At 35.4% G+C, this 12,330-nt stretch overlaps 2 pseudogenes; one reads left to right on the top strand and one right to left on the bottom strand.

The window, feature by feature from the left end:
* Window positions 1–1,300: 1,300 nt before the first annotated feature.
* Window positions 1,301–4,086, bottom strand: LOC145951858 (pentatricopeptide repeat-containing protein At3g57430, chloroplastic pseudogene; annotated as a pseudogene).
* A 6,637-nt stretch (window positions 4,087–10,723) lies between these two features.
* Window positions 10,724–12,330, top strand: part of LOC145951861 (cationic amino acid transporter 5 pseudogene) — a 3,167-nt pseudogene continuing 1,560 nt past the window's right edge.

Here is a 12,330-nt window from a genome sequence, read left to right as displayed (position 1 = left end):
ATTGAGTATCTCAAACCCAAATTATGAGAATTGTGGAAACACGATGCCACAATGGGAATGACCTTGGAATCCAGCCAATGAGGATGTGACCTTGACGCTGACCAGAGAATAGGGGATGTCAACCATAGAATAGGGATCTCAACGAACAAGCTCCGACGAACAGAACTAGTGATATGCCAATGCACTAGAAGCACTATGTTTTAAGTGATTTGTGTACATACGTTCAATCACGGCAGACTCGCGATTTAGTCTGAGTTTGGATAAGTTCGCTCAAGTTTAATTGAAAATGAGTTAAGTAGGTTAGAGTGTACAAATTCTTAAACTTGAAAGTTTTTACGAGTTAAAACTTGATTTTGACAATCATAATTATATAATCTAAACCGAAAATCAAATCGATCAAAGGATTGAGTTGTCAATTAAGTTGTCTGATCATGAGTTAGACAATTCAATCGGAAAAAAAAAACATAAACTCATTTCCCTTCCATGAAAAGTATAAAGACCTAAATTTTATACAAAAGAAATGACAAAGTTTTCAAAGGCACATAACAAGAAGAAAAATTTAGAATCATGTGGAAGTATACATACCTACCCAATATGGTTTCATATTTCGAGACCCAACATCGAAACAAACCGATAAAAACAACTGCAAATAAAAGAATTAAGGTAAGCACTAAATTCATTCAAGGTAAGCTCTAACACCAAATGGAAACAAAGTTCAAAGATGCATAAGAACTCTAAAATTACATATTAGATCACTACATGTCAGAGCAATCTATAGGATGATCTCTATTGGTGGCCAAGTCGTCTTTTCTAACTCGAGAAATTAGCAGCGGCTTTAAAAAAGGTAATACCTAACACGTTAATGCATGTTTGGTTTGAATTATCTAATTTTATCCACGTCAAGTTGAAGCAGATCTTTATATTTAGTGTATTGTGAAAAAATGGAAAAACACGCGTAGTTAATGTGCAATCAAACACGCACTAAACATACTGCTTAGTCACGTCCAAAAATGTGGTGTAAAAGATGGTTTTAGATTATTTCAGATATAACTAGTAGTAATACAATATGAAAAATTAAGCGTTAGTATTTAGTAATAAAGAACGGCAAGATTGTAGTTAATGCTTTATATGAAGAAAATATCAGGGATTCAAATACAACAATATCTATTTAGAATTTTAGATTGTAAGTTATCCAAATTATTTAACTATGAAGTCGCAATGATACATGATCTCAACTGAATTTCTCTCCTATGAAAAGAGAAGAAAAAAGGGAGTGGAAAGGAAGAAAAATAGAGAGAAATAGGGAGGAGGGTTGAAAAGAATTAATTAGAAAGAATCAATTTTTTACAATTCACTTTCTACTACCAATAATCCCCACAAGAACAAGTTCCATTTCTGAAATGATGGAACCTTCTAACATCTCTAAGAATGATTTCCCTGTCCACAATCTTTGATATGATTTTAGTGGCAACATGGCAGTCATTGCAAACCCTAAGGTTTTTGGCTACTCTGATGGTAGTTCCTGGAGGAGTATTTAAAAGGCCAAAAGCTATTGCCAGTCTCTCACTGTGCCCACAGAGCATAGTTTCTTTCTCTTCGTCATCAACATTGTGAAGGACACATGAAGTATCTGGCACATAGCCCTCCTTTCTCATTCTTAGGGACAGATTTTCAAGATACTCGTGGAGTTCTTTACTTTGTGGGTGTGAACCATCCCCTGCCAAAAATTTATGAACCTCATCACCATGCTCAATCCAACTACAACCAGGTTCTTTTCTTACTCCCATTTCCTTCATTTTCTTCCGCACTCCCATGGCCTGGTCCCAGAGTCCAGCTGAGGAGTATATGTTAGACATTAGAACATAATGGCTAGCTACATTTGGCTCCAAGTCAAACAAGTGGTTCGCTGCAATTTCACCAATTTCTACACTCTGGTGAATCCTACATGCACCAAGCAAGCTACTCCATGCATCTACCTTGTTCACATTGGGTGGCATAGTTTTGATCAGTTCATAGGCCTCTTTGACCTGACCAGATCGGCCAAGCAAGTCCACAAGACAAGCATAATGGTCAGATCTGGGTTCAATGTCATGGCTAGCTTTCATTGTATGGAACAAATGAAGGCCTTCATCCACCATCCCAGAGTGACTACAAGCAGCAAAAACAGCAATATAGGTCACTTCATTTGGCCTTATTACTTTCCTATTGCTGCCCTCTTCGGCTGTCATTCTTCTAAAAAGCTCCAAAGCTTCTTCCCCTTTCCCATGCATCCCATAAGCCATGATCAGAACATTCCAAGTAATAACATTTCTTACAGGCATTTGATCAAAGACAATCCTAGCCAACCTAAGGCAACCACATTTTGCATACATGTCAACCAATGCACTTCCCAAAGCAACATCTATTGCCAGCATTTGTTTAACAGCATAAGCATGAATCTCCTTTCCCTTACCTAACGCCGCCAAAGCAGCACAACCAGGAAGCACCGTCATCAGAGTCACTGAATTCGGCTTCAGGGGAATTCTCTCCTCATCCTCAAAACCAACAAATGTCTCACTTCCATCTTTTTCCTGACCACTCTGCATCTCATGCAGAAGATTAAGCGCATCATCATGGCACCCACAAACAACACAGCCAGTGATCATGGTGTTCCAAGACACAACATCTCTTCTATCCATCCTACCAAATATCATCTTCGAAATTTCAATCCTTCCCATCCTGGCATACATATCCATCAGCGCATTTTGCACATACTTATCCCTCCCAAACCCCCTCTTCACAGTGTAACCATGGATCCCTTCTTCATCCAAAAACGCCTCGCAACGGACACAGGCAGGCAAAACACTCGACAAAGTGGTGGCATTGGGAAAAAACTCCTCAGAAACCATCTCAACAAACAGCCTCAAGGCTTCATCATCAAACTCATTCCTTGCATAACCAGCAATCATAGCATTCCAAACTGCCACCGTTCTCTTCATCACCCTATCAAAAACCAACCTACCCTTCTCAGCCTGCTTGCAATTACAATACATGTCAATCAAAGCAGTCCCAACAAAAGAATTCTCAATCAAATCCTCATTCCTCAATGCATAGCAATGAATTTCCCTCCCAATCCTCAACCTCTCCAATTGTGAACAAGCAGGCAAAACACTAGCCAATGTAACCCCGTCAGGCCTAACCCCATCAACAATCATAAGATACATATACATCAATGCTTCCTCAAACCTATCATTCTGAGAAAGCGAACTAATAACGGTGTTCCAAGACACCATGTCCTTATCATCAAAAACCTCAAACAATGCCTTAGCATCGTTAATGTAACCCAACTTCGCATACATTGTCACCAACGCATTGTTGGTGTACGTTCTCCAATCCCCGTTCCTCAAAGTGAAAGCGTGCACTTGCTTCCCCAACCGCACGCCGCCACGCACGTGCGAGCACGCGTGCGCCACGCTGACAAGCGTGAACGACGTGGGGTCCGCGTTTTCCGACAACATTAACCGAAACAACTTCAGCGACAGTTCCCACTCCTCGAAACGACACAGCGTGGCGATCATGGAGTTCCACGACACGTCGTCTCGGTCGGAGATTCCGTCGAACACGCGGCGCGCGGCGGCGAGGTCGCCGCACTTGCCGTACATGTTGACGAGGGTGTTGGCGACGGCGACGGAGGGCGCGTGGCCGAACTTGAAGACGTGCGCGTGGACTTGCCTGCCGAGGCTGAGGTCGTGAACGGCGGCGGCGGACTTGAGGACGGCGGGGAAGGCGAAGTTGTCCGGGGGTGCGGCGGCGGCGAGCATGGCGGCGTAGGTGGAGATGGCGGCGCGGAAGGAGGAGGATTGGGTTTGGGAGCGGAGGAGGTCTATCCATTGCGACGGGGAACGGAGTTCGACGGCGGTGGAGGTGGCGGAGGGCGGAGGAGGGTTTTTGGGAGTGTGGGTTTGGAGGGAAGAGGGATAAGGGAGTGGCGGTTGGGTAAGGCTAAGATACGAATGCATTTTCAACAGACATTCTAAACTCACATTTTTCTCCAAACTTTAACTACACCTTATCTTTCTCTACGTTTTCTTACACCAAAATAATTCATCCAAGTATAGATCAATGTCTTTTGTATGCTAGCTATTATAAAGATTCTTAATGTGTACGTGAAAACTAGTTATTACTTTTTATAATAAATATTTCTATTTTATATTAATATCATGATTATAAAAAGAATAAGTTAAAATTAATAAAAATAATATAAATTCTTTTAACATATTTTTTCCTTATTTAAAAATTTATTAAAAGTTATAAAATTTTATAATCGTAATTTTTTATTTAAAAAATTTTCAACAAAATGTTATCTATAACTAGAATTTTTCATTAAAAATATTGACCTACATAAATTGAAATCTGTTAAATGAAAATTGGAGAACTAATAATTCATATAAGTATTTTGGGTCTAATGGAGATAAAATATAAATAAGTGATTACTATAGTTAGTAAGTGAATAGTAACTTATTTTTTAAATTTTTATTTATTTAAAATTATTGAAAAATTCTTTCGTTATTCAACCTTCCTCCATTGCTTGCATGATTAGGTCTACTCCTCCACCCTCTCCACATTGTTACCCTCGTTGAGATCGTAGTCATCTTCTCCTTCATCACCTCCTTCATTTGCTTCATTAGCTTATTTGGCCTCAACCAATCCTTGTGTTCCTCCACCAAAGCATGTGACTTCAATTATGTCATTCCAAACCCTTCTTTTCCCTTCCCTCTCCCAAACCAACCCTTCTTGAATCCTCGATTGCCTCCAAGGAAGATGAGGACATTAAGGCCTCCATCGTTGACACACCATGTTGCCCTACGCACTAGAATAGCAGCTAGGGGACTGCTGGTGGGCTGTGACAATGTAGTGAACGATGGGGCGGTTGCTAGAGAGGTTTGACTACAAGGTCATTTTGGGGTAATGTTGCAAAGTGTTGGTGGGGTACATGCAAATTTCGATGGGAGTGGTAGGGTTGTTGTTGCTGGATGGGTTTGAGTACATGGTGTCAATGGCTACCACGAAAGTCAAAGGAAGAGGAGCAATGAAAGTGTAGAAAGGAGATTGGTGGTGTTCATGCGAAAGGATAAAAATGACTTGTCCACTTTTAATATATTTTTTAATTATTATATTATTCAAATAATAGGAAAATTTACATCTTCATCACATCCAACGATAATAATATAGTGGTTCACCCATGAACTATATGAAAATAGTACTTTATTGCCTTATGTTCTTCTATCACTTTATGTAGACTAACTGCAAATGGGAGTGACTAAGTTTGTGACTTTGGAGTCAAAATATAATGATACAATGATCTTTAACACTTGTGATTATGTTTTAATTTTAATGAGTTTTAGCCCGTTTGATTTTTAGGCTAAAAAAACCTTTGAAAGTTTATTTTGACAAGTACCCGATTTAATTATATTAAAAAAATTTAACATTTTATTATATATAATTATTTATTATAATATGAAATATTTATAGTTGTATAATTATTAAAAAAATTCTTGATTAAAATATGAGATAAAGAAATAATCTTATTATAATTATAATATAATAGAAAAATAATTTAAAAATATTATATTTTTTTTTGTAAAAAAAAAACAATTTTTTACGGGCACGGGTACGGGTACGGGTATACCCGAACTCGACGGAGATGGGGATGGGGATAAAAATCCCATACCCAGCGAGTACAGGTACGGGTACGGGGATGAGTTTATGTCGCGGGAATGGGGACGGGTATTATAAAACTCGTACCCGACCCTCCCCGTTGCCATCCCTAGTTGTATTCAAATGAATGCATGGACTTAATATTTCATTCAAATAACCATATCTTGCATTTGAATACAACCAAATAAATAAACTTGTAGTATGTAATAGGAAAGAGTAAAGTAATAATTTTTCTTTAATTATGATCTTTTTGTATCCATTTAAATAAAAAAATTATAATATTATTTCTCTTCTATTTTTTATATAATTATCTTAAATTAAACAAACTCATTTTCACAATTTTTCTTACTCATTTCTATTCACTTATTTCTCTTTTTTTTTTCATTCTCTCCACCTTATTTCTTATCAAATATTCTCTATAGCTGTCAAAACGGGCCAATCCGGCCCATACACCTTGACCCACTTTAAAAACGAGCCAACCCAACTCGACCCACTTGTGATTTTCTCAGAAAAAAATTGGTCTGGCCCGGCCCACTACGAGTTGGTGGGTTATACGGGTCATACAGCCCACCAAAGATTAAAAAAAAAATTATCAACAAAATTCAAAATTTTAAATTAATTATAAATTAACATAATACTCATAAAATTAACATCATTAATAGTCATAAGTCATAATTCATCATAGAAAATTAAATACAAATCATGATAAAAGACTAAAATAAAAATTTTCAATATACCATCATACAAAATTAACTACAAATCATAATTAAATTTTTATTGTAAAAAAAATGGTGGGTTGATGGGCCACCCGGCCCACCATAGATTTAGCCCGAGTAGGCCAAGTCAAGGTGGGCCGGGTTGACCCACGGGTCCCGGCCCACTTTGACAGCTCTAATATTATTCTCCTCAACCAAGCACACAATTTAAGTGTTCAACACAGTACATGACTAGTAAATATGTTATTAATATACAACACCAAAAAAAAATATTAATATTTCTGTAACTAGTAAACATGTTATTAACATTTTTTGTAAAAAAAATGTTAATTGTTATTTAAATAAGTCAAATGTGACATGCTTTCATTTAGTTGATCAAGATAAACGTGTTTTTGTCAGTGCTGGAACTGTGACGTGACTCGTTGTGTGTGGTGTTGTTCTGTTATGTTCTCGGGAGAGTTGTATAAAAATAAAACTAGCTCCTTTATGATGGACCAAAGATCAAAACTTGACTATTGCATTTGTAGTCACTAATTCCCGAGTTATAGTAAGACTAAAAGTTCTGACTTCTTATTCCTAATTCCTTTCCAACTTTGGTTTTTTATGGCGTAAAATTGTTTAATGTTGTGTTTTGTGTTTAATATATTCGGATATTATAATGTTACCCTGTGCATTAACAGTCCCATGAAACCATTGTTTCATCAGTACATTGCAATATTTCCAATCTGTGTTATTATGATGAACCTTAATAGGCTTCGGAAAGTAGGAGGAACAAGAAGCAGACTGAGACCTGCACTATGCCTGAAGTTATCAGTGTTTTAGTATATGTCTTTAGGCAATTATTTGGGAAGTTATGGATTTGTGTAACAGTTATATGTATACGATATGAAAGGTTGTTGTCCTTTGGGTAGCTTTAATGTTTAAAGGAGGAAACTCCCTGCTAAGGAGAAACCTTGTGTAACAAGTGTATATCTTGCAAGGCAAAGTTGGCTTAAAAACCAGATTATTTCTAGTAATGCATCCAGAATTTGATGTGTTTGCTCTTTTAGATTTACAAAACCTCTTTAATGTTTCCAAATGCAGCTTCTGAAGTTAGACAAGTGGATCCTGATTATGTCAAGGGACAACATCAGACCTTGTTCACTGATGGCTATCCATTTTTACTTACATCTCAGGTCACTCCAGCTGGGAAATGAAGTCTAATTTTTACTTATTTGCTGAATCATTACTCAGTATTTGTTATTTATGTCTTTCAGGAATCATTGGATGCACTAAACAAGGATCTGAAGGAGCCTATTTCTATTAATCGTTTTAGACCCAAGTATTGATTTTTCAATGTGGTTTGCTTTATGACTGCAATTGTATTGTTTCATAATATCTGTTATTTATTTAGACCAGGAAGGTGCTGAATTGATTAAAACGGATTAGTAACTCACATAACTGAGATTTGGGTGCTTGATTGTGCAGTATCCTGGTTGAAGGTTGTGAACCATTTTCTGAGGACTTATGGACTGACATCAAGATAAGCAGGTTTTCCTTTTTCGGTGTCAAACTGTGCTACCATTGTAAGGTGAAGACTTCTACTTTATAATTTCCTATCCATCATTATGCTCCAAAAGAACATGTACCAGATGACTTTCCCTAACATTGTATCTATCAATCTCTTTTTTCTACTCACTATACTGTAATTGCCTGTATACCTTAAATAAGATATCTATCACATGGATAATATATGTGCAAATGTATAAAGCAAACAAAGTAAGGGTAAATTGACCTTTGATTTGAATTAAAGTACTTTGTAAACTTCATTAACTTCAAACCAATGGCAGATACACCCATATATTTTTTAACTTAACATAATTGTTCACTTTAGAAAAGCTAGATTCCATATACACATGCCAATTGTCAATCTACTTTTTCCTGTTCTTAGCTTCTTGCATATCCAACTGGCTTGATTGATTTTATTTGTGTGATCAGATACCTACCATCAATCAAGAGACTGCAAAAGTTGAACCTGAACCAAATGAAACTCTTATGAAAACTAGGTCTGGGGAAATCATAAGACCAAATGATAAAAATAAAAAAAGGGTGAGACGTTATCAAGATTTCAATGAATCCCACTATAGTTTTTATGATGTGAAATGACATGTGAACTGCTTCTACAGGTCTACTTTGGTCAGAATATGACCTGGAACTGGATGGAATTTCCTGGTAAAGGGGATGGTAAAATCATTGAAGTAGGAGATCCTGTTTATGTGCTTCAAAAGGTGTCTTCTGCTGCCGAAGCAGCTGCTTGAACTGTGTATCTGAAATCTGTATCGATATGCTATATCATAAATTAAAAGGCTAACATGAAATATACTTTCTCAAACAATATTACCAATACCTATGAAGTTTGCTTTGCGTTGTTGTAACTAGAAATGCAGATAATTACAAGTTGAGACTTGTGATAATAAGGCTTGCAATAAATAAGAGGTTTATTTTTTTCTATTTCAATAATGGTGAATCATGAATGGTTCGAAAGATAGTTGCATGCACGAACTAGTTGATGTGAATTGTAATTGCCTGATGGGTTACTTTCTAGTTTCATGAATCCACCCGTGTATAAAGCACTGGTTAACAAAAACACATCTAAAATTCTCAGAAAAAAAATCACTGAATGAGTTGGCATTATTGTCGATTAGTTGATGACTGAGTGGATTCTATCGTTTAACTCCACTAACAAACAAGTTTTGAAATGTTGGGATGTAAACAAGTTCTACATCGATAAAATAAGAGAAAAAATAACAATTTATAAAGCATACACATATCTCCTCACTGTGGAGTATGCATGTGTAATATTCTTATAAAAATAACTCTAATAAATTAATAAAATAATCCCATCATGAAAATGTTTTCTCGATAATTTTCATTAGAAAAAAAAAACATCAGAGTTGCATGGGCTGGTAAAATAACATAATCAGCTGCATACACCCAAATGCAGTCAGTTTTGACTTGGTGATTATGCTCTAAAAGCCACCAGTGAATGTTGGAGCAGGCAGAGACAGATATCTTGTAAGACATGTTTTCAATTACAAATTCCTTGAAACATAGGAACTCTGGATACAGGGTTCTTGATCACGGTCCTCACGCATATGGCTTAGAACTTTCAAAAGGCAGATACAATGATACATGTCAGATATGGAATTTTCCTTTCCTAATTTCATTTGTTCTGCTTTGAGATTTTGGTGTGAGCCAAACATGTGACAAGTATAGTGCAGTTGTTTAAACCTCTTGCTTTTGTCTATCCAAGAAATTAATATTTTGTAACTTATGTATCGTAGTCCCAAAAGGGTCAGTTGTTCTACCATCCAACCAAGACATGCTGCAAGGTACATGGATTGAAGAGTGAATGATTAGAATTTTCAAATTAGATGGCTGCAAATGGACCTCACTTACATTGACAATTTGACAGCATCCACATTCCACAGTACTCTCTCAATGAGTTTCAGCCAAGATAATATCAAATTAGAACCAATCATATTTAATTGATTTGATTTGAGATTTGAAAAAAATATATAAATAGTCAACTAAATGAAACTACTTTATAAGTGGAACACATTTGATTAAATCTTTTTCTCTTACTAATTATGACTTTGGATTGAATTCAATTTTTTCTTGTATTTTATATTCTTTTATACTAATTTTTTTTAAAGAGATTGATGATTAGAACTTACATAAAACCATGTTTTATCTTAATTTAATTTATCTTTAATTGACATGTTATAAATCTCATTAATTCTTTTACCTAAAATATAAAACAAAATTTACATCATAAATATGACGAAATTAAGACACTTGAAAATGTTATATAAGATCATAAGAAAATAAATAAATAAAAATGAATGAAAAAGAAATACAACACAAAATTAGAAGAAAAAATAAGTATTAAAATATAAAATCTATTAAGGCGGAAGTTAAAAAAATGTTGATAGGGTCATCTGGTTAGTTCAAATTTAAAATGAGAAAAAAAAAAAAAAGTTGAATCAATCCAAACCAAATTGATTGATTTGGTTTTAATGATGAAGTTAATTGAATTAATCCGGATGAACACCTATATCAAATTATGCATCTGGTACACTTATAGGCCTAAGTTCATGTGCTGTTAATTAAAATAATGATGAATCTTGGAATCACCTTAGTAGGCATAATGTGACAACTTCAATTGTTTTTCCAAACGCGGTGGCGAGAATCCCAACTTGGCTCTAGTATGCCCATTCTTCCACACTCTCTACTTCCTCTTCTAATATCAATTATTCTTTAATCAACTTTGAATTTTTTTTAAACAAAAAAATTTAAAAATTATTTTAATATTTTATATAATTTAATTAATATTTATTATAATTATATAAAAATTAAATTTCAATCTTTTAAAATAAATTATTAACAAACAAAATTAACAAATATACAAATGTAAAAATTATTAATATATTTAAAAATATCTATTTATATAAATTTTAAATATAATTTATAGATTTGATATTTATTTATACGTATAATTTATTTTAAATTTTAATTATATATAATAAATATTTAATTTATGTATTGCACAAACTAAAATACTAATTATTATCATATATATATCAGAAGAATTTATTTTGATAAAGAAAAAAATTCTCTATCAATTAGTTAAAAAAATCCTAAATACAACTTTAAATAATTATTATAAAAAAATAAAAATTAAAAAAAATCGATTATATTGTTCTGATGACATGATAAATAAAAATAAAAATAAAAACTTTTACATTTGTAATATCTTCTCCTGTCATAGCAATACCCTTCAATTTAATGCAGAATACAGGGCAGTGGAAGAGCTGAATTTTCGCACAAACTGACAAAATAATTTAAGACAGTTGGAATGGACTCAAACTCAATTCTAAACACCAAAGATATTTGCTTATGGTTGTTTTCCTTGTCACACCTGCGTTCTCAAATCTACTCAATAACTTTATAAAAGAAGCAATATTTGAATGGCTTCCACAGGAGACAATGATGAGGCTGAACCTCAGAGAGGGTATTGGAGATGGAGCAAGCAAGATTTCTTGCCAGAGGAGTCCTTCCAAAGCTGGAACAACTACTTTTCTGCCCTTTCACAGACACGGCTAAGGTTCAAGGACCGTCTCTTCAGCAGATCAGATGATGCCACTGAGACTGAAGAACTCAAGAAACAAAGTGAGCATGACATGAAGCGTTGCCTCAACTGGTGGGACCTCATATGGTTCGGTTTTGGTGCAGTGATTGGAGCAGGAATCTTTGTGCTCACTGGTTAAGAGGCTCATGAGCATGTTGGATCAGCTATTGTCTTATCCTATGTTGCCTCAGGCTTCTCAGCAATGCTTTCTGTTTTCTGCTACACTGAGTTTGCTGTAGAAGTTCCATCAGCAGGAGGCTCATTTGCTTACCTCAGAGTTGAATTAGGAGACTTTGTTGCTTTCATAACTGCTGCCAACATTCTTCTTGAAAGTGTTATTGGAAGTGCAGCAGTGGCCAGATCATGGACATCATACTTCACAAGCCTTTTGAACCGTCCCAAGAATTCATTGCGCATTAAAACAGATCTCAAAGAGGGGTACAACTTGTTGGACCCTATAACTTCTGGGGTTCTGGTAATTGCTGCAGTAGTTACAATGATCAGCACAAGAAAAACTTCATATCTTAATTGGATAGCATCTGCCATCAACACTGCTGTTATTATATTTGTGATTGTTGCAGGGTTTGCTCATGCCGACACTTCAAATTTGACACCCTTTTTACCTTATGGAGCTAAGGGGGTGTTTCAGGCTGCAGCAATTCTTTACTTTGCATATGGAGGGTTTGACAGCATTGCAACCTTGGCTGAAGAAACCAAGAACCCGTCAAGGGACATACCAATAGGTTT

The sequence above is a fragment of the Cajanus cajan genome, chromosome 9, assembly GCF_000230855.2.
Source record: "Cajanus cajan strain Asha chromosome 9, NIPB_CcT2T_4, whole genome shotgun sequence".
Classification (NCBI taxonomy): Eukaryota; Viridiplantae; Streptophyta; class Magnoliopsida; order Fabales; family Fabaceae; genus Cajanus; species Cajanus cajan.
Note: the sequence above shows the minus strand (reverse complement) of the source record. Positions and strands in the feature narration are given on the sequence as shown.